This window comes from Nothoprocta perdicaria, unplaced genomic scaffold (genome assembly GCF_003342845.1).
Source record: "Nothoprocta perdicaria isolate Ctin4 unplaced genomic scaffold, notPer1 scaffold_374, whole genome shotgun sequence".
NCBI classification, from domain to species: domain Eukaryota; kingdom Metazoa; phylum Chordata; class Aves; order Tinamiformes; family Tinamidae; genus Nothoprocta; species Nothoprocta perdicaria.
In genome coordinates, this window is record NW_020455615.1 from 369661 (window position 1) to 394277 (window position 24617).

Genomic DNA, 24617 nt, shown 5'->3' on the forward strand with positions numbered 1-24617 from the left:
GCTTTGGGAAGATTTGCTCAGAAGTTAATTTCGTAGTTCAATAAGTATGCACAGTTATGTTTTGTGAAGTCAGTAGACATTGCAACTATATAGAAGAGTTGTGGGAAGCCTGCTGTTGAATCTGGGTGCATGTCATTTATGCAGAATTGAAAGGATAACAATATTAATTTATATTTGTAATCCTTCCATTTTCCTGAAAATAATGAAAATTCAGTTCTACAGGTGAATCACTTCAGAAGATTTAAGTAGGCAAGTGCCTCCTGTGGTTTTATTTAGATTAGGAGACTATAAGTTTGTATAACCATGGGTTAGATTTGAATGCAAGATGATCTTAATTTGTAAGCATGACAAGATATCAGTAGCATTTATTCAAATACTTCAATTCACTACTTATGATTATGGAGATAGGCCATTATTAACTCTTTGTTAAACCTTTATTGCTAAATCCTAATGAACTTTGTAGTTTGTGTAGTGTAAAATGTAATCATTTTTGTTTTGGTTTGCTTTTTGACAATGACTGATCTCACTCTGGTTGTCTAGCCAATAGTTATGCCAGGGAAATACCTAACATTACAGGAGTAAAGGAAATTAAATTAGCATCATCTGAAAAGTAAGAGTAGCATCATTACTGGAGGAGGTACTCAATTTTTTTCAATATAGAACCGTAATGATTTTGTTTTTAATTAGGACCATGATTAAAAATATATACTTTTTTGCTAACTGTAGATGACTACAAAATGACTGGAATTTTATTTCCTTGTCCTGTTCCATCCTGTCTTGTTCCTCAGATAATAGTCCTGCCTGTTGTATTCTGCCTCCCTCTAGAGCAGTTTAATACCTTAGAAACTGACACCGAATGGCATCTTGTTTTTCTGTAATATGCTCAGTATTTTCCAGACTTTTGAATAGTATATGAGTTAAGTTTATAGGATCAGCTGAATGAGAACCCATTGGTATGAACCCATCACAGACTGGTAGGTAGTCAAATCATGTCAATAAGCAAGTAATAGTAGAAAATGTGATCTTTTAAAGTATTATTGATGTGCAACAAGTCTGTTGTGAGAAATCCATAAAAGAAAGGTGAGAGTGCAACCCAGCAATGTTCCTAAAATATGGATACTGAATTGCTATAAAAAAAAAAATACCCAAGGCCACAGACCAAGTGCATGAACATAATGTACGTGGACATATGTTAACATTTAAAAAATGTGTCTGTGCTACTGTTCCTTCAGAAGTGTTCTAGTGCATCACAGAGTACATTCATCTGTTCACTGTACACTAAATAAGTAAAGACAAATTAACGATATTTTAATGGAAATGATACATCTTAATGAAGTTCATTAGTTTTGAATCATTTAAAATATGCTGATTATTATATAAAGCTGCTGTGCAGAAATAAAAATTCTGTCAACAATAAACACAGAATTCTTGACATTTGGGAAAAAATCACTTTTCACATTCAATATTAATTAATATTGATAATATTCATATACTGAAGATCTAGTCTTTCATGATTTTCTATTCCATTGCTTTCATTCAGCACTTCAAGAAATGCCACTGTGAAGAACAATTTTCTGAAGATATTTAGACCCAGGAAGATGCAAGCAGACTAGATTTTTTCAAATTCTTTCTAGATTCAAAGGAGGGAATCAAGGTACATAAGTGTCTGCTAAATTTGATGTACCCCAAACCTCTAAAATGTTTGACACAGAGGAAATTCAAGAATATTTTAGATACAGAAATCCATCTGCTATTATCTCATTAAGCTCAATCTTCATTAAAATGCAAATACAAAATTAAAAAGTAATTTGCTATAAGCTAATTTTAAATATTGCTACTCCTGTATGTCTTGTCATGTCTTTCAGGGGTTCTAATCATTTATCTGTCTAATTGGGGTGGCAGCACTCTATCAACTTGACAATTTATCCTTTTTTATCTACTTTCATTAAGTATTACAGTAAGGATTTTAATTAATGCACTAGAGTAGGTTTTACAAAACAAGGAGCTGATGATTCAATTTGTGCGCACAATTTTGATACAGAAACTGGGTGTTGGCTACCACTTTTTTGCACAAACACTTGAGGGAAGCTGATAGGCAAGGCTAGGCATGGCAATTTGTTTAATCAACATTAAACTTAATAGAAGTGGCCGTTGAAGAAAGATTTGGCTAAGATTTTTCCCTTCTTTCTCTCTCTGCCACAGCAGCTCAAAGGCAGTACCTAGTCTGGAGTAGAAAGTTAGTCTCATTTTGTTTTCTTTTTCTGAAGGGTCATATTGATTTATKATGTCACCACTGCTGCTTTTCAAAAACCTTAACTAATAAGCTCTTCCTATGCTGAACTGTTTGTTAAACCATCTGACCTATCCTATCAGCTAACACAGCTGTGGAAGAGTCACTCCAAAACACTTCCAGATTGCATTGTTCTAAAAATCATTTCTAGGAACATAATAAACAGCATAATCCTGTTCTCATTTGCAATGTCTTGAATCTCTGTTGCTGGCCAAGCTTTTTCCATCTGCTGAAGTGTCAGAACTTTTGTTGTCTTTGATTAAAAGCACAACAGCTCCATAAACAGAATAAAGCACTGTTTATTTATGGAGAGATTGCTTGTCTTTCTCACATGGTAGACAGCACTTTATTAATATGCCCTCATATTCTTTTATGTTGTTCTCTCTTTGTGGACTGAACTTAGTAAACTGTTAGCTGGCTGCCAGAGTTAATCACTTTACAACTCATGCACTTTTTTCTTTTCTATGTTCGCAGACCTTTTGATATGAAGAAAAGTTATATGCTGGTCCAGTGTAGTTGAAGGATGCATTTTCATCATGCTGATGGGATGCACCCATGAGTGCCAAGGGAGCTGGACAATGTCATTGCTAGAGCATGCTCTACTATCTTTGAAAGGACATGGGGATTAGGAGAGGTACCTGAGGAAAAAAGCCCATCATTCCAGTTTTCAAAAGGGCAAGAGAGAGGACCCAGGGAACAGGCCAATCAGCACCATAGATACAAGTAATAAAAAATCTACTCCCATTCTTGCCGAGAACATAAATATATCTTAATTGTTCTCTATACGAGAAAACTGATGAAATATGTCTAGTACCTCTGTTTCAAATGACCACCATTTTGCTGATTCTGTTTACAAATGTCTGCCCTGACGCATCTAAACTTTGTTTTCAGATGATGGTATTTTACTCCTGTAAGAGTGCTCTGTGCCTCCTGAAATCACAACTCCGAGATTTCAAGTCAGTCATCCAAAATGTGAAATGCAAAACTCAGTGGCCACCCAAGAATAATGCTGGCCATCAGGACTTCTTCACTGGATCACAAGAAGCCTGTGAGAGGATAGAGAACACTCTCCTAGTCTTCTGACTCCCTGTTCTGCTTTTTTTTTTTTTTTTTTTTTTTTTTAAATGCATGATCACATAGTCCCTTATTCAGTTTGAAGCTAGGTTTATTACTAATAAGAAGATGCAGTCTATCTCACATCTCAGCATGTGACACTCAGTCTTGATCAGAGATATCACATGCTGGGACCTGCTGCAAGCCTTGCTGATTATTCCACTGTATTAAGATGAGGACAGCTGTAATATACTTCATTTTATTCGTATCTCTCATGCTTCTAAGAAATTGCCAATTCAACCCACAGCTGGGCAAAGATCTGGCATTCTGACAATACCCCATCAGAAATACATGGGCATGCTGATACCACCCACAAATGAGAAGGCATATTTATAACCTTCCTATGAATATGTCAGTACTGGAAGAAAGACGAAAAAGATCAAAAGTAAAGCTGCAGTACAAATATGCAGATCGCACTATACTCAAACGCTAATGAAAAGTAGACCCACAATCAAGAGCAAGTGGGAAAAGTCAGAGAAACGACTGGCAAAGACTTGAGACTTGCAGGTGTGGAAAGCAGCAGGCTCCAAGAGTGATTGTAGTTTGGTTAGCAAAGGTTTGTGTGTTTCATTCCGACACCTAAAAATGGGGCAATGTATGGAAGGGTCTATTCTGCCTGAGAGTTTACAGAATTTTATATAAAGATCTGCAGCTAGCAATGACATTAATATTGGTAGAAAGGAAACTTGAGAGGAAATTAATAGAAAAATCTGAGGCAAAAGTAAAAGTTTAGCAGAAAGATTGTTATTACTGTGTCTGTGCTTCTATTCAAAAGTGCCTATGTTTGCTTCCCATTTAGTGGCAAACAAGTAAATTTTCTGACAGCATTAAGTCCTCTCATACAGTAAATGTGGTRTCTGTTTACCAAACAAGAGGAATCTCCCACTGGATAGTAGATCTTTGAGTTAAATTTCTCTGGGCTACAGCTCTAAAATACTTCATCTGCTAAAAGTGAACAGACAATACCTACACATTGAAATACACAGTTAATCTATTTATAGGCATCAAAATACTTCAGTGTTTGATGGTGTCAAAGTTCAGTATGCTTGCTTTCTTCATTCTGAGGCAAAGATGCATTGCTCACTTGGGAAACAATGCTACATATCTCCAACCTATGCATTCTTATAGCATACATCCTGAACAACAATTTGCTAATGCTTCAGTCTAACTGTGAATTTTGCAGTTCATATAAAATTACTACCAGTGACATTCATGTGAATAATAAATAAAGCATGTGTGTTCATATCTAAATGACAAGCTTGCTCATCTTGCAATTCTTTCCCATGTGAGGTCGTAGACACATATTTTGATTTGTATATTCAAAATCAATTTTAATATCCTAATCTTTAGGAAGTGACCTCATATTGACAAAGCAATCATACATCTAGATTTAAAAATTGATATTAAATAACAAATTTATTCTGAAGATGAAGACATCTCCAACAGTTTGACCAATGTCAAACAGGGGTTATGAATTTATTTCCTTTTATCTAATATCAGTATGGCACAAGATAATATCAAATTTGAATTGATGATATTTATATTTGAATTAATTTACTTACTTATCTGAAATGTGAATTAAAAATATATATTTTATCTACATTTAGACCTAACTAAAGACCCTGAATGGTCTCAAAATAAATACACAGACAAAGAAACAAATAAATAAATAAATAAATAAGGATAGATTTCAAATTGACATCTGAATGAGACATATTGAAATGTCTTTCCATAATTTCAAAATATCTTTATTTTGAGGTTTTCAACTTAAGAGAGTTTGAAGTTCCTCACGTTTCAGCAAATCCTGCATAATGCTCTGAAATTAATCTGATGCAGCTTGAAACAGAGATAACCCAAAACTCGAGAATGCAGAGGTCTTTTAAAAAGTTGGCATTGTAGCTCACATCAACTTTCAGCTAGTAAATGGTGACATATTTTACAGGACAGAAAGGCTGCACAGAGCTGAAACTATTAGTCCATTCAAAAATGATTTTTCACTTTTTTACATGATTGTGTATGAGAGAGACATCTTTGATCCTGCCAGATTGTCATATATTTAGCAGTATATAAAAACTTAATATTTTGAGGAAAAAGGAAATAAAAAGCCTGGCTGAATTCCTCATTCCTCTGTTCCTAACCGCACTGCCAGTGAAAGAGAAAGGAAGTGTAGCTATTTATTTCAGTGGAGTCCGGAAAGATTATTGCACCTCAGAGGAATAGCAATGATACAGCAGAAGGAGATTGGCTTCCTTTGGTAGCACATAAATGAAAAAGTAATTTTTTAAGGAGCACAGAATTTTGTTTCAGTGAAATAATCAGTTTCTCTTATTATTAAAAATCTTGCAAACTTCTAAGGTACTTGATGTAAAAAAAAAAAAAAGAAAAAAAAGGCAAAATAGTAAAATTATATCAGAAGCAAAAAATCTATCTAGCCAAACAGTACACATCCAGTCTGACTTCAGTTGTCTGCCAAGCCCCTTATTGTTAGTGAAATTGCCACATGTATTTGTGCAGCTGTAGTTGACGCACTTTGATGAAGTTTAAAAAATTCCACTAATGAGCCTTGYAGTGATTTATTTAGACAGCCTAGAAGGTGATTTAGTAATTTGCTCATAAACAACTCCTCATGCCAGTTGTTTCACACAATAAAAGAGTGCTTCCTATAATGTACTGTAAGATATTTCTTTTCATATTTAAAAAACTATTGGTTTATCAGAATAACTGAACAAATATGACCGTATTTTGAACTTCTCTCTTGGCCCATCCTTACAATACACGGGGCATCTGAGAAATACAGAAGTAGTGAGTCACATAGCTATGACACCTCCTCACTTCTATCTGATTAAATGAGAGCATTAAAAATTCAACATTCTTTGAAATCTGACTTATATCTACAGTTGTGCCCTTTTATGAACTCCTGTGCTCCTGCTATACAAGATGTTTGCATAAGGCATTGCTTAACTTCTGAGGCTTTGGCCAGAAATGTTGAATCAAAGAGGATTTATTACTAGATCAGAGAATTTTGGATCCAAAATTCCTTTGCTATTATATTTTAGTAAAGCTACTTCCTTTCTGTTGTAGATTGGCAACTAATAATATTAATCATTTTTTAGTTTCAATTGTATATGTATGTTATTATTAAAAGTTAATTATATGATAGTTTAAAACACCAATGAAATTTTTCAATAATTGTTTTGTCATCTTATTTCTAGCAGCATATTTCTTAGGTAAGGTATATCTTTTTTCTTTTTTTTTTTTCAATAAAGGGTRATAAAATTGAGGTAAAACCCTATACCTTATAGGTTGAGTGTAGTCTGTCAGTTGGCAGATGTGCATACAGATAAACAGGAAGTGGTTCAGGTAAGAACAGTTATTTCTCACAGGTATCTACCATGAAAGCAACATACTACTTCTTTGACAATAAATCACTATTTTGCTTTTTTTATTCAGTGACCTCTCTGACCATTTCAGGAATAATAATAGCGGACTTATGTAGGAGTTTTCATAGGCATCTCTTCTAGAAAGAGATTCATACGAATATTCCATGTGGAAAGTAAATAATAATGAAAGAGTAACCTACTCTTTTGTGCAAAAAGTCATGGAGGAAATAATCTTGTGAATGTTTGCCATTCTATGCTAAAACCTTACACTATTGTGTCATCAATGAAAGGAATGGAAATAAGATACTGGAAACAGCCAGTGAAATACCTTATACAATTACATGATTCTGGACAAATATGAAGTAACCTTCCCTCCTTTCTTGAGAGAGTTATATAACATTAGCTATAAAAACACTGAGTTGGTGACCTCTCTTTGGAAGCCAGTTCCTGGAAGCAGGGTATGCATTAGATACTGTACTGAGACATGCTGAGAATTTTGAAGGGTAACAGGCAGACTAGGAGAAGCAAAGATATATTGCCTCTTGAGAAAAGCAGGCCATTCTTTCATTTTGCTGAAATCGTTAGTCACACAAAGCCTCACTCCTGTGTGGGATCTGCAGCTATAATTAGTGCTCAAACTCTCATTTGCATTCTTACTATAAAAGTTAATATTTTACATGTCAAATAACCCATAYGGATTCACTTTTAATATTAAAAGTATTGCAGTTCATAATACATATGCAGAAAGCTTTATTACACATATTAATGTCTCATTCCTGGTATCTTTTGTGTTAGGATAATGAAATACGACTTATTAATGCAGTTGTATTTTTTTTTTAATAGTCTGATTAGAAATGTGTTTAATCTACACAATTTTAGTACTTTCTATATCACCATTAGTCAGAAATGCAGGATACCTTTTTTTTCCTTTGCACAATTAAGTCTCACATTTGCATATAAGTATCCTTCTCTGTCACTGCAAGTGATGCCAAAAATATTTGTAACTGTTGAGTCTCAGGAAAAAAGCGAGATGACTATGTCTGAAAATGGACCTCTTCTCCAGAGGTCTATGGATGATCGATTGTTAAAATGCAGGATTCAAAATCTAGCCATTGGAAAATGTCATGCAAGTTAAACCTATTACTGTTAAAGAGTTTGGTGTACAATCTCTGCCTGATATTTTGAGCACTATTTCTAAATGGCCAAAGCTAAATCAGTCAACTGGGAAGTGCTGGCAGATTTTTTCAAAACCAATCTTTGTATGAGTATCCATTAAAGGATCCTAAAATTACAGTTACCATAAGTTCTATGGAAACACCTGTAACATCGATATGAATAGCAAATGAATTCTTTATGATCGGTGCTATTACAATGAATACTAAATGAATTCCTTATGATCAGTACTGCTAAAAGACTATCAAATAAAATCACAATGAAGCAATTCTTAAATTAAAGAGCTACTTCCAAAGAGTCCACCTAGAATAAACTCCAGCACAAACATTTATTCCATGTATTTTGTGCACAGAAGAATCAACAGCAGCCTGGTAATTTATTGAGAACAAAGACATGATGGTCTCTTGTTTCTTTTAAGGGAAGCTCTAAACCTAAAGCATCACTAGTACATGCTACTTTCCTCTTTGGCAGCCTTAAATTTTCTGCATCGCTGTACCACACAAACCATTGTCAAAATCATCTCCCTTCCCCCCAGCCGAAACATACTTGTCAGCATGATTAAAGGGTTAATCCAAGAGAAGCACCAATGCACACAAGGCAATCAGATAGAACTGAGCACTTAATGGCAGTGTGCGGAGAGTTACTATCACTACAATTTCTACTGTCTCCACAAGCTGGAGGGCTAGCTTATAGATATTAATGTACTCAAAAGACTGTAATACTGTAATTCACTTCTTGGCAAGGCTAGTATGGTCAAGAATTGCAAGTATACTAATTAGCAGTGAATGTACAGATCTTCATAGCACAGTTCAGAGTCATGCTCCTCAAGGACCTCATTTTTTTGACTGAGGGGAGGAAATTCGAAAGAAAACACCGGTGATTTTTCTTCATAGCAAGGCTGTGCTTGAGACAGCTCGAATCAGTGTGGTGATGATGTTGTTTTTCCAGTATAAGGTGTTGTAGTAACTGGAGCTATGAATCACAGGGTGGCAGGGAAAAAAAAAAAAAAAAAANAAAAAAAAAAAAAAAAAGAAAAAGAAAAAAAAAGAAAAAAAGAAAAAAAAAGAAAGTCTGAATTTGTAAAAGAATTTTTCATCAGAATTAGTCTTTCAAAACTAAGAAGGTTAGTAGTAAACATATTCCATGTCCCCATTAAAAGACAATGAGCTGTGCTTCAGAAGTTGTCATCTTCTAGTTCAGCTCAGGCCTTATTCCCCTCCTCCAAGGCAGGAGCTGTGGCATGCCTCGCATGCCCTGAGTGTCCCAGGACAGGCGCACAGCTCCAGCAGAAAGTGGCCTCTATGCACAGTGAGAGAAGCCAAATACACAATTCTAACCCCTTAATGCTCCATAATGAGGCACTGCTTGCACTAATAACACATGCTACATATGGATGTCACTTAGCACAAGAGAAGCATGATGCCACCAGCATTGTGCAACCTAATTAAGCTATATCAGCTTAACTCTTCACATCAGCCAAGTTATCCTTCTCCAGTGTGAACGGGCTGATTTTTTGGCGAGGCTGATTTTTATGGAAGATTTATGACTCTGTTTCATATTTGAGCTGAACTAAAGGTATTCAGTTATATCAGCTTAGCTAATGGGCAGTTTCTCAAGATGCCATGACTATTCACATCCAATTGCAAAAATATACTATTAAGTTTAAATTGAAAATGAGAAAGTTTCAGTTAAAAATGTAAAAACAGGCCAAGCAATTCCCTTTACTGAAATATTTATGAGTGCCCAAAACTATGGGGAAAAAAAAAAAAAAAAAAAAAGCTTTTAATTCTTCCTGATGTATACCTAAAAGGCTGTTGTTAATTTAGATATTCATTCACTGAAGTCAACAGGACTGATTATTCTGTCACACATATTATTTTGCAGTATTAACACCAATAAAAATGGTGGTAAGAAATCAGTATTTTGATTTGGTAACTCCCTGTGCTGATGCTGCACTTCAGTAGATAAAAATAGAACTAACAAGTATGTAAGTGACAAAAGAAATAGTATTTCATATATGAGAAATCAAAAGAACATGATATTTTAAATGCTAGTTACTAGAGGATGAGAAGTCTAGATTTATAGAGGACTTGGTCGCCCAGCAGAAGAACATGTATTACTCAGCTGCAACCATGACTCCAGGCCATGTTTTCTGCATGAGAGCAACCCAAGGACAAACAAGTCTAATTTTGAGCAAATTCAAAATCATTTGAGTAGTGACTATCTTGAAGCCTCACAAACAGAAATCTAGAAAGAAGACCTTTTACCATCTATACTATTTGAAAGATCTCATATAATGAATGATTTCAGAGCATTTCAACATATTAGGCTAAGCATAAAATAAAGGTAGCCTCTCCATTATGCCACAGCTTACTCAGGTATTGCTGGTTTTGAACCAGTTTTCAGTCAAGATATTAGTCTTTTGACACAAGTATTCAAATTCACATTTCCTCACTTTTGTGGTATTGTAAGCAATTCCCATTTGCAGCTTGCCCTTTTGAAGCTCCTATTCTAGAAAATGACACTGGGATTATTCTCTAACTAGTATACATTGTATGAAGACCATACTACTATACCCTCATCTTCTGGCACTTGTTCTTTAAAAGTAGGAAAGTAATCTTGATCCATTTTCTGTAAAGAAAATATGCAGGCACCCAGATTCAAGGGAGGTTTCTATGAAGAAATTGTAAGAATGATAGRTGATCCTTTGAAGTTGTAAGGACCAAAATATTCTCTAATTGCTGTACACTAAGAAACTTTTCCTTCAGCCTACATCTTTTGATCCTGCCAGGAGAGATCTAATACTCCGTATAGAACCACAGGGATGATTTTTTTTTTTTTCGTTCTAGTCATTGTAGCATCTGAATCCTTTAATGGAACTTACTCTAAATGTCCAAGTCACTTTGAAAATAATATTTTGGCTCTAAACCTCTCAGATGCATTCATATTTTATGATTATTAAATCATATCTTAAAAAAAATCAGCCCACTACCTACTGAGTTCAACAAGAGAGTCTTGATACTCTCTGTACAGAGTGCTCAAAAGGTTTTTGCTTTGTTATCCAATAGTTCAAATTTTAAACGTACATAATAAAAAAGTAACAAGTTTTATGATGATATTTTTCCCTCTGAAATCTTGCCTTTTGAACTTTCTGATTGCTTAGTGTCTGCCCTGGTGTGTCAAATAATATTCACTGAAGTCCTGGTACAGCAATAAAAAAAAGGAAAATAGATAGGAATATAGTATATTTTTTTTAAAGCAAACACCTTCAAGCTTTTATTTCTTTATTTATTTTTCATTCATAAACTAAAAATCTGCCCATTGAAATGAATACTATGTCTGTGAAATGGCTGGAATCATTTCCAACAATTGGAACTGATGAAATAATTTGAAAATTATTTAAGTCATTTTTAAAAGTCATACTTTGCAGTATGGCTAATTAAAAGCACACATGAAATCTTTGTGGGTGATCAATTATATTCTGAAAATGACAGAAAATCTGGCAGGGTAAACATGTTTTTTTGTTTGGATCCTAGATGAAGCTCTGATAATATCTTTGTTTTTGGGAAGTACAAAAAATAACAACAACAAAAACCTTTCTAGATAAAGTCAATTAATAAAGAAATAAAGGTTTTAAAATATTTTCAATGGTTTCTTTCTATAAGAATTTTAAATGGGGAAAAACAAGCAAGGCTGTTATATAACCAACATATCTCTTCATTTTAAACCTGAACTAATTTTTTTATTGTCTTTCCACTCTAAGCTATCTATCAAGTTTATTTTTTAATAAATATGAAAATTGTCTGTTTTTATATAAGTAGCTACGGCAGATCTCTAAACCTGTATGGTTTAAGTAGAAAATGGTTAAAAAAGAGTCTGTCACAGATGAAATTCTCAAAATATTAATAAAGAAACAAATGGGGGTGGTTTAACTTTAGTGTTAACAGAACAAATACAAAGAAAAAAAAAGAAATGGTAAATGCTAAAGAGTATGCCTCTTTTCTAGTCAACTGGAACACCCTGCATCAAGTAAATCAGGCCCTCAGCTTTGACGGCAATCAAACCTAGAGGTTTCTTTCCATTGCTGTCTCAAAATCATGTCTCAGAAGAGAGATATTCCAATAGTTTGACCCAACTAAAATTTCAGTCTATGTATTTTCCTTGAAATTCCTCTGGTGTTTGTTGTGGGTCCTCACAGAGCAAAAGGAAAGTAGTAGAGCCAACAGAAGGTCTGTGCCTTGCTAGCCCCTCAAGGACTAGAAGGTCCCTTCCTTCCCTGTGCTCATCATGGGCAAATGGAGGGTCAGCTAAGAAGCCTGTTCAGAAGAGACTTATACATGTGAGGATGGAGTTAACAGAAGTCTCCAAACCAACACTCTGAAAACTTATCTTTGTCTCATCTCTGAAGCACGTAAGCTCTAAGAGGCTTGAGTAATGCATTTTTTTTTCCCAATGACTTCCATGCATAAAGTGTAAAAGTGTCATTACAAAGTGTTTGAGAACCCAGAATTTCCAGGCAAACCTGCCAAATAAGCAGCATACCATTAGTCGCTCCTGATCCCTCCACACTAATGTTGAAATGTTTTCATCTGAACAGAGCAAGCTTTAGAGGAAGCCATTCTTTTCTTTCCCTCTTTGTGTCCGTAATTGGGATTTGTGTGGGAGGGAATAGCAGTTCCCCTGACCCACATCCCCTGGGATGCTTTGATTTCAGACTGTATCTCCTCCAGCACTCTGAAAATCAGTAAATAGTGAATACAAGTGCTACTGTACATGACTAGATTCAGAAACTGATACAAAACCCAGATAATCTTGAAAAACAATGTTTCCACAGATTCATAGCACCAGTGCTGTAGCTGCAAAGTTAACTCTAGATAAAAGTTGTTTGGATTGAAGAATCAAGAGTGTTTGCCATGAAATTAGTCCATATAAGGACTAACAACTAGGTTTAAGAGTGTGTGTTCTGCCATCATTGCCAGGCACAAGCCTCTATGAGTCATCTGAGCAAGGAGGAACAAGTTTTAGACCAGCTTTTTTCCTGCACTTTGGTGTATGGCATCTTAACTGTGTGTAAGTGTTAAAAAATATTGATCAGTTCAAGGAGGTGTTAACATTATTCGTCTCTATTTTGGCTGGTAAAAAGAAGTGCTACCAGGGACAGTCTCTTTCAGTGCTTCTGTGCACAAGGCTTTAACGAGACATGTAGGTTCTTAATCACTCCATGTGAGCCTTGTACTATACAGGTATTGAGCTGAAGAGAGTGAAAGAAGGAAAAACCTCTTCATATGTGTATATGGGTGTGTAGTATATAAGACAATCCGTCTGCTTTTTTTGCCTGTCCTCTAGACACCCTACTCAATGCCTGTTTAAGATGCTATTCCAAGATGCTCAAGTTTTCCCGAACTAGAAATAAAGCCTCACACAGACCTGTAGATTCCATGTTTGGAAACCAGATGCTTAGAAGTTAGGCATAATTGTTTTCAGTGTTTTAGCAGGAAAGTCTCTTTTTGGATATAGCCCTAGCTAGAAGACTGAATGTGTGCATAAAGCAAAGATTGAGTGTATGAACTTCAAAGCTCTGAGTCATACAGCAAAGAAACTTTCCATAACTAGAGGGAAATGCTGATCTTTTAAGAATATTTTTTCTTTGCTAGGAAACCTCAGAGCATAAGAAAGTCAGGAAAAATGAAGACCTTCTTAAGCAAAAAAAAAAAGTTATGCCAGTAAATTTTATTTCTTTTTTTTTTTCATTCATTATCTCATTTTTTCTCCTACAAAACAATTGTCTATTTAACTTACATATAATGTATTAATTCTCATCTATTATAAACTGATACCTATTTTTCTTATTCTTTCATTAACATATTTAGGAAGTGACATAGAAATTCCTTCCAAATTTAATCTAATCCTTATTAGATATAAGAAAAGGTCTGTGGAATCAGTGAGTATGTTAAGGCCTGAATAAATGCAGTGTAAGAACTTTCTATTTCTGATTTTCTAAATTTCCATTATATACATATTATATATATATAAAAATCTTTTATATATATATAAAAGTTAATCACCTAGGTTTTCTATCCCATTTTAGGTAAAATCCTTATCTCTATTAAAGGGATAATATAACTTATACAAAATACTGGCATAGGACTTCTAACATGAATCCGAGATCACAGTTCAGGAATAGGCTTTCTTTGGATAAATTACTATGTCCTTTATATATATATATATATATATATTTGTCTGCATAGTTAAGCTGCTTTAATGCATGTGTCTTGGACCAGGAAGGCACTGTTTTCCATTAGCATGCTTAACAAAATAGGACCTTAATTTTGATTGGATTCTTCCTTAAAATGTCAATCTTCTCCTAGTTTACCATAAAACAACCTAAGGTACTTTAACATTCTTCATAGTTCAGATATTGCGACCTTATGTCCGTGTTTGTTTGTATTGTTCTACAGTCAATCCCCCTTCACCCTACCCTCAAAATATGATTTTCTCTGAAGAACTGTAAGAAATATTGTAGAATACAGATGATTTTACTAGTGTTGTATGTACACTAACAATATTCTTTGTTTTGTTTCATATGTTTTCTGTCTTCTAAAAAATCTTTGCATCTTGTTGACCTTTTGAAATGCTGTTTTGCTCTGGGCTGATAGCTTCAATTTATTTTCTCAATAATTCCCAAATTGTTTTCTTGATCTGTATACAGAATGATTGTTTTATTTAGTGAATATTTCTTCATTGGGTTTTGTGCTCTTAGATTAATAATTATATATTTTCCTAATCAAATTCTGCTTCTTTTTTGCTAAGCAAGTTATATAAATGCCACAACACCTTTTGAATATGTTCACATTGCTCTAAGCAGCTTGCTGTGTTTTTAGTTCTGGCAAAACCATAAGCCTAGTAACAAATTCTCACCCCATCATTTACACTCAGTTATGCGTAATCATGAATAACAGAGGTCCTAGTACCGACTGTGGATACTGTGTCCAGCCTTTCCCTTTGAGGTCTAAATTTAAGCTAGTTTTCTATCTAGTAGTTTCTTTGCCTTCATGAGGATTTCTCTTAGCCATTAATCTCAGATGTGGTACCTTGTCAATGGCTCCCAAGTAGACTACATCCATTGAAATTCCCTTATCTACAGTGGCAGTAATATCTTCAAAGAACTCCAGCAGGTTAGTTAAGCATGACCTCCCCTGCCTGAATCTGTGCTGGTTATCCTTAATCAAACTGATTTTCAAGCTGTTCTTTCACACTTCCTTATGGGAGCTTAATTTTCCCCACAACCCTTGTTAAATTCACTGATCTATAGTTTCTTGGATTGTCTTTAATCTTTTTTGAAGAAAGATTTCCTTGTTCTTTTCTATCTGTAGAAATCTTTCCTGGCCAGATCTGCTTTTAAAACTGTCAATAAATAGCCTTTTAGTCTCTCTGGGTTCCTTGCTAGCTATTTTAAAATGTATTGTCAAAACTGGTTTTGATGAGGAAAATAAAAATCACACAAAAGTGTCTGCTTTATGCTGGCATTTCTCATTTGTTTGATGTTATTTTACCATACATAGCAAAATGGAACAAGCTATGCTTATCAATAGACAGTAGTAAAACTAAAAATATTTTGTTCCCTTTGCATGCAGGGAGGTGAGAAGAGACTTTCTAGACAACTATGACCCTTGGTACAGTAGGACAGCTAGCAAAAGTCATTCCAAATACATTCCTCTACTCAGAGGGAGCTGAAACACAATGTGTCATCCTGAGGGAAATGGACTTGGTGACAAATTTACACATTTGTGACCTCTGGTCTCAATTACTGTGACTCCTCATGCCTTGAGGTGAAAACCCATGCTATGATGTAGCCGACAATCAATACAACGCACTGCCCATGCATCACTCCAGTATTCCAGAAACCCCTGGCTGAAGTTGAAGGTCATGGACCTGAGCTGCAGAACTTCAGTGCGTTGCAGTTCAAACACATCTTCATGCGTGGCAGCAGTCTGCTATGACAGCAGCATACACAAGCAGCAGAATTGTTTTTAACATGACTAAAAGAATGGACAGAATTTGAAGAGTGCTGAAAGGGTAACTACAGAACTACCTCCACAATAGATTCAAATGACTGCAATTACCTGTCTCTCTCTCTTAAACAGATGTACACACACATGCATTTATACTATATTCATTCCAGTGGGAACTGGACACTTTCAAACAAACACATGCAAATACAGATGAGAACACTATACATATATTAGACCTAAATTTTCTCATGTCTCCAGTATCATTGACGCAAGCAGACATGTGGCAGATACCTGGTTAGTTAAGTGGTGCTGCAAACTTTGTGCAAAAATAAAAAGCTTTTTGCCTCAGTCTTAACAGAATATGAGCTACAGAAGAACATGGAACAATACTGCTGATAACATCATACCTCTGTCTTATATTTGTAGATTTTATCTGAATGATAAAGCATGATGATAGCTAAGGCCCTAATGTTAAATATTTTTCATTATTTCCTGAAGTGAGAAGAAATTGGGCTTTACAGCACCTAGCTTTTAAGTGCTTCCTGACAAATAGAACCCCCAAGAGTATTCTAGGTTAGTTACATGTCACTCCGAATAATTAAATATTCACTGAGCAAGACAGAAACCTAGGCAGGAGTGATATAGTGATGTAGTGGATAATGCTCTTCATGTAAAACAGGAGTTAGGGGTTCAATTCCTGTTCCGAGATCTCTTTTAATGTTTTACATTGAGTTTCTTTAAATAATGCTTGGAAACCCAATCTTCTATCTCCTAAAGAAATTCCATCAGGGATCATTCACAGCATTAACAGAGACAGACTAGAGCAGTGACAGGATATGGTTGAAAAAAGACATGAGACAGGCTTTAACTTTTTCAAAGGAGAAAAAGCTGAACACACATTTTTCATAACATAGCTGAGTGCTCCAACTGTTTAATTACTCTGCTCTGGAAAACGAGAGGGCACAAGTATCACCCCCAGGAATATTTTATTTGAGGCCCAATTTGTAGGTGCTCTTAAGGAAAGCCTAGTAATTTTATCCCTATGGAAGAATACCTACGTTGTAGATTACAATAATTACTAGATATCAGTGCTAAACAAATTGGCAAGATGCAAGCATTTGGGGAATCCCCAGAAATATAGTTTTAGGCTCAAAGTAGATTTGTAATGAAAAAGTGGGCATGTAAAGTGAGCATATGAAAATCTGGGTCCAGCTGGGGTTAATGCAGCAGTTAAGTGGTAGTTTGGTAATCTAAGTATCAGTATAAGTATTTTCACAAAAAAAGAAAAAAAAAAAAAAAAAAAAAAAAAGGGAGCCCTTCTATTTAGGACTAAGTATCCTCAGCATGCATGAAATTAATTAGAAACTAAGTTCAGTACATCTGAGATCTAGCTCTTGAATTAATAAGATGTATTATGTTATGTTAGAACAATCAGCAGATATTTATTTTCTGAAATTTTCAGCTACTTACTCTATACTAATTCAAAGTGGTTCTAGGCAGAAAGAATAAAAGATGGATAGTGAGGGATTATGCTAGCAATATAACAATATGAGATTTCACAATTTATGAGCAAATTCTCTTTAGATATTCTTCTCTGAAGAAATACTGTTGCACTAATTTAATTAACTGCCATCTGATGTATGTGCCATCTGATCCTTCAAAGAAAGTGTTTGGGATATTCAATATGGTATGATTTCTTACATCCAGGTGAACAATTGTAAAAAGAGGCAAGCTTAGAGTATAATCATACAACTATGTAATTATTTTGATGTCATCTCAAAATATCACATTATACTTCTGTGACCTAAAATGAATAATCACTTTTTAATTAAACACAGTATTTATTTGTAAATTTAATCTGTTGCTTGGCAGTAATCTTTAAAAGTTCAGATGATGTTCCTATTTTAATAAATATATGCGTCTGTTTTAATCAAGCAGAAACCAAAACCTGTTGAAAAACAATTCCGAATTCCATGAAACTGGTCAAACTCTAAGAAGTAAATCAGTCTCTCATATCACTGCAAAATTAGATTGCAATTTGTCAGTTATATTACCATCGTGTTTGATAAGAAGAATATGGTCCTCTCCAAGTCTTCTTTCTAAAACTTTTATTTTTGTCTGTTCACAAAGTTCTCAAGTCAAGTAACACTTTCTCTGGACAGGATAGAAGTGATTAAAGCTTTTCTTTCCTGAATAGACTTCATCAAAAATACTCAGAAATCTCTCTCTTGTGGAAATGAGATAGAAGCTTGCAAAAGAAACAAGAACAGTCACAGGAACCTTGCTAACATTAATGAGATTCTGGTTTCTTCTGTTTGATACTACTGTTATCCATAATGGTCAGGTAGATAGATACACTTTTCTGAGTTATTATTGTTCTGTTTTGTTTTTATGGCATGGATAGGCTTTTCTACTGACATTCCTGAGGCCAAGGGAGAGAGGATATAGAGGTATAAACTCTTTCTAAGTCCATTCAGAGTCATCTTAAACACATGTAGGGATGGTGCTGTCTTAGAAAGCAAGAGAAGCAATTCCCTTTCAGACCTTAAGGATTTTTCACATACACATATTACTATAATATCTAGTTGTCTTAAGGTAAAACTATGAACATAAAACTGTGTGCTTAATTAAATCCCACAGATCATCTTGCATGTTTTGAAATTAAAGACAAGCCTCTGTCTAGGACAGAATTTTCAATGTTACTATTTAATTTTTGAAATATATTTTATATATGGATTTTTTTTTTTTTTTTTTTTTTTTGGCGGGGGGCAGAATTGGTTATTTAGAGGGATGACAGAGTTTCAGTATTCTCTCTTCATAGATTTTTTTCTGAGAGATAGGGGTTTTACAGAGTTTACCAACGGCCTATCTCCTCCTACCAATTTGATTACCTAATCTCAGAAATTCAATTTTCCACCAGATCCCATCACTAAAGTTTTATACAATCCCCATCATTTTTACCCAACTTTTTGACTGTTTTTTTTCAAACTAAAAAAAAAAAAAATTAAAGCACCATTAAGATATGATTTGTGACCAGAGGTACTTTGACCCTGGGCTGGTTGACCATAGAGGAGCAAATTAAAGCATACATGCAGGATGGAGCAATTGTACAGTCCACATTTTATTACTGTGACTTTGTAACACACTCCACYGAAGCCAACATTAATGGCAGAGTTCACTATGTACCTAGTTTGCTGTATTTGGTCTTTGCCAGGACTCATTTCTCTAATATTTTATCTTCTGTTCTTCCAGAAACCTCTCACAGGTCAAGATCTTGAATAACATTGCCATGAGGATGGTCACAGCATATAGTCCACATTACTTATAGGAAAGCAAGCAATCAAAACAGCATTGAGTAGAAAAAGAGCTAAGTAATAGGACAGTGTGATACCACCAAAGGTCTGTTTATAATGAAGTATAGACTATTATTCTTCTAAGTGCCTCAGCAGCACTGACTGTAGCATCATTATTAAAAATTATAAGAAATGCATTTGGGAATCATRCATTATTATTATTTAGTTAATATAAATATCCACATGTCATTTTTAGGTGTATGTGGAAAAACATATGTAATTTASAGATTCATATCATCCTTCCTGTCTTTCAAATGCAAAGTTTTAWGCAGGATGAAATATTTCTGAAAACCTGGGAACTGATTTTAGCTACTAGAAGCTTCAAAAACAGCAAAAAGACAGTGTTTTTTCATGAAGCAGGAATTAACTCATAAAATAGTTCATTAGAGAATAGTGCCTATAACTAGTCTAAACTATGAATAGGTTCAAGAACAGATTMATGAAGATTACATTTTTTGATGGTTATTGAACACAGATGCACCCTCAGCTAAGGCTTTCCTAAAATGGCCAGGGGCTGCTATAATATAAGGCTCTCGATAGAGTTTGTTTCCTGCAATCTTTTCTCTGCATTTGCTAATGGCCAATGTCAGAGAGAAGATACTTGGTATGATTTGATGTGACACTTTTTGCATTTTTAAATGTTTGAAGACCAAAATTTAATCAAATTCATGGGAACCGCACAAAATCTAGGCACAAGTTATGTCAATGATTTAGCTCTTCAGGTCTTAAGAACTGCCCAGTTCCTGTGCGCAATCTCCRTATCAGTTGCTCACAGTGGACAAGTCATCCCAGATTAGACTGCTTTTTTTCCATGGGAATCTTAAGCGGCCACTTTGCAACATAAAAAATATCCTTTCAACAGCAGAGGAAATTACAGAGTGAATGCAAAAAAAGATAAGGTTTGCAGAAGTAAAATTTTAAGGAAACATTAATTAGAAAGGAAAAGAAAATTGTATTTAATGTTGCACATCTGCTGCTGCCAGTTCTACCAGATAAAAGCCATTATTTTCAGCATGTCGGTATAAGTCTGTGTATCAATCAAATCAGCAACAGCAGTGCCATGCCCCATGCCTCCAGGCATTACTTTACAGACCACATCAGTCCGGTGMCAGTGACATCATGGTTTCCACTGAATGCACTCACCAATGGGCACAGTGAGTTTGCACAGTGATACTGGGTCTGCTCAGGAAGACCATGTCAGTATGCTTTCCTTCTCTGGAGATCTTCCAAACTCACCTGGATGTGACCCTGTGCCACGTGCTCTAGGTGTCCCTGCTGGAGCAGGGCAGTTGGACTAGGTGATCTCTAGAGGTCCCTTCCAACCTTAACCATTCTGCAATTCTGTGACTCTGTGATTTATGTTCAAGGGTCTACTGGACCTCAATAAGGGGAGATGACTATGCTGTGTTATTCAGTAACACAAATACCAGCAATGGACATCTGAAACAAATTTGCTTAATTGTTGATGAATACAGGTGAGTTGTTAATCTGGGGTACACAGTCCTAAATACAGAGCAATATGAAGCTGATATGGACCAAGCATCAAGAAAACACACATTTTTCATTTGATTCTTATCTTGCTAGAAAAAACATTTACATGCCTGGACTTACATTTCTTTTCAAAACATAATACTGTTGTCCATTTATTTTCCTCTCTGTTTATTTAATACTTCGTATAATGGGACCTTTTACTCTAGAAGTTACTCTAAAACAAATTAATATAACACACTGTGCATATATGTCCCTGCTTAATTAAGTCTCATGTAAAGGATAAATATAACAAGGGGCAAAATATCCTAGAAATTAACTGAGTGGAAGAAAGYAAATGACAAGAGTAAGGGAAAAAAATACATAAAACAACCTGACTGAAACCTTCATTAAATGCTGTCATGCTCTTTCATACTTTTTTTTTTTTTTAATAACTTATCTCGTTCAGTTGTACTATCACAGACTATGTCAAGGAAATATAAAAATGGTTCCCATCAGAGGGGATGGGAAGGTCCAAACCTCTGTGTTGAATGTTCATCCCTCACTTGACACAGCCCCTGCCACAGCAGCCTATTTACTCCACAGTGGGCATTATGTTATCTTCCCAGAGTAATTTATTTTTTATTTGATTTCCTGCCCCCCACCCAGGGACCTGGTCCTCATGCGCAGCACTCCCTTTGTGTAGCACCTAGACAGAAGCAGTTTCACTGAGAAGATCTGAGAACCRAACCGCAGTTAAGACAGATGCACAAAATCTACTTTAGAAAACATGCACAAGTGCTATGTCATAAAACATGTTCAACRTGTTTGCACAAATCTATCCCTCTTGCAAGTATGATCTAAAGAGAGATTTTCAGTCATTTCAAAAGTCGTTCAGCATCTAACTTAAAGTGCTGAACCTGTGGAAATAGCTTCTTTTTTCAACCAAGCTGCAAAGCACTGCCTCACCCCTAGCAAACAGCCTCCTCGAAATACAAACGGAGTCCAACTGCAATTAGTACTTGTCAGTGTGGGATAACTGTAAAGATGATAAATACTCCCAGAGAAAATAATGGAGGTGGTAGTGATTGTTTTTAATTCTGGGCCAGGACAACAGCCTCTATTATCCAATATAGCCAATAGTCTATGAGTTGGCTTCACTCCAAGTTTTAATTTGCTGCTGTCTTTAATGTTTGTTTTGTAATCACAACCATTTTGTTGCAGGGAACATCAGATCCAGATTTTTTTTTTCACTCAGAATTACTGAAGTACAACAGTATCAAAGGAAAACAAAGTAGCCCTTCCTTTCAAAATCACTCCATCCTAAAAAAAAATACTATAACTATTTTAGATTTGGAAACTTTGTTCAATTCAGTTACTACCTGGATGACAGCAGTAGTTAGTGCTGCATATTGTTGCATATCCATTCTTAATACTGCACTATATGGCATTCAGATTATGATGATTCATAATTGTAAAAGTAAGTATAGTGCAAATTTCCTGAGGTTTAAAAGTGCTGAGAAATGCAGTTTTCTCTTAAATCAGTGGGAACTGTAGACTTTTAGCACTACTGAAAGTAAAATAAAAAGAAAAAAAAAAGTATCTACCAGTCTAGATCTTTGTCAATAACCAGTACTTTCTGCCAGCTTTCCACCTTCCTTGAACTTTACACTAAAATTTGTTTTACAGGTAAAATGAGCTCAGAAAGATGCTTTATAGTTGTGTATATAAATGTTGTTTTATTCAATAAAATGATGTTTTCTTCCACTGGATATTTTGGAAAAAGAAGGTTGTTTTTCATGGTAAGTGGATATGACCTGATGCCATGATACCATAAGTGATTCCATCCACAAGTCTGTTTCTTTATCAAATATTCATTTAAGTAAGTACCACTTTACCTTAACATTGCCTGTGGATACACAGAGATGCATTACCAGTAAAGTGCAGTTATAAAGGTAGTAAGGAAATAAGACAAAAATAAAGATTTCTACTCTTTATTCAGCAAACCTGCTCTGAAAGTAAGAGGATAAAATAGCTTGCAGAAAACAACTGTGCTTTTAGAGCTTGAAATTATTGTGGTCCAAGCAAGATTCAAAATAAAACAGGGAATACTTTAAAGCAGATGCACAACACTAACTGAAAAGAGACTCTGCCACCTAATCTGGTATACAGAAACTATAGATGTGAATTTACCATTTCTAGCAAGAGGAACTCACACTTACGGACACAAAAAGAATCAACACTAAAACAATCAATTGGATGTCTCTGTGTAAAGAGAGCTGCTCATTTGTGTATATATGAGAAACAGGAAAACTGAATTCACTTTGACAAAACAACTTCTCAATTTTCTTTTTAATGCAATATGACTCATCTCAAATCCATTACAAGGTGGTAAACAAACTACACCAACTCAGTAGCCATCATGTTCTGCCAGGAACAGTTTAAAAAGAAAACTATTATTGAGTTACTTTGCTTGTCTTCTATATAGAGAAACTTATTTTCACGGTGGAAACAGCACTTCACTTTATCTTCTTTTCTTTTGCCTTGCTTCTCTCACAGCTGAGAGCAACCTAATAAATACATCTTTAAGCAAATAAGTTATTTATTAAGAATCAAAATAAAGTAGTTTAAAGTGGTTTTATCTATTTTCAAAACAATCAATTTTATTTTAAAGAAATCAAAAGAGTGTTTTATTAGTTGTAGCACATTCCGTATGAGAAGTATCTGAAATAGTAATTTAAATACATGGACAATCGCCTTTTGATTTGTCTTCCTCAATCATTGAACTAATTTTATAATTGCAACTGTAAAAGAAACAAAATGATTAGTCTTTCTTTGTTCTATAATCCTCTGTAATCTAATTTCCTCAAAATAGTTGCAAGACAAAAGATTGCCACAGAGAACAAAACAACAACTCTAAGCTGGCCTCTCTACCYCTTATTACCTGTTATTCTTTTATTATGACTACGTATTATTATCACATGGCTAATATAGGAAATCTAGAGCACTTGATGATGGATCTGAAGCCAGTTTGTCTGTTGGTGTAAAACAAAAAAGAATAGAGRCAATTTTGTGTTACTGTCCTATGTTTTACGTATTTGCTGCTTGTAAGTGTCAAGATATTTGGACCAAGCCCTTCACTGTGTAAAATGATACCAAGCTGAAAAAGATAACAACACCAGCTTCCAAAATTTACTCACTCATTGCTTTAAAGAAATGACTTTGGAGCTTCTCAAGAGTTGACAGAAAAAGCCTGAATTGTCATGGCAACATAAGTTGAAGAAATCCTTCTTACTCTTTGCATAGATCATCTCTGTTCCTTTAGTCTGTTTACTAAATGTTGCTAAAGACAGCAATTAAAGGTTAATCTCTCCTCAGAAGCAAATAAATTACATAACTGCAGAAAACCAGTGGAGTGAAATACACTTCAGATAGGTCAGCAAATTTCAGGGACCATGTATCCTCAGTGTGAGTGCTGTTTCTGTCATTATTTGCATAACATTTAATATTAATAAGAGTTGGAATTCTCTTTATCGCTATTAGATTTGTTCTAGTACCCTTGTCTTAATGCACATTTTCTGTGTGATACTCAGCTGTACTAAACACCAAATTCAAAGTTCACTAAGTTTAACAAGTTTGTTGTTGTTGCTGTTGATGATGATGATGTTTTCTGAGACTTCCAAGCCTCAGATCAAGTTCTAACTGGAAAGAATATATAGGCAGCTCAATTGAGTACCAGAGTCCAACATAACTTGTTCGGCATTATATAATGTATTTTTCTCTCCTACAAAATGCCAAATTTGTTTCAAATTAACTACATTGAGAAAGG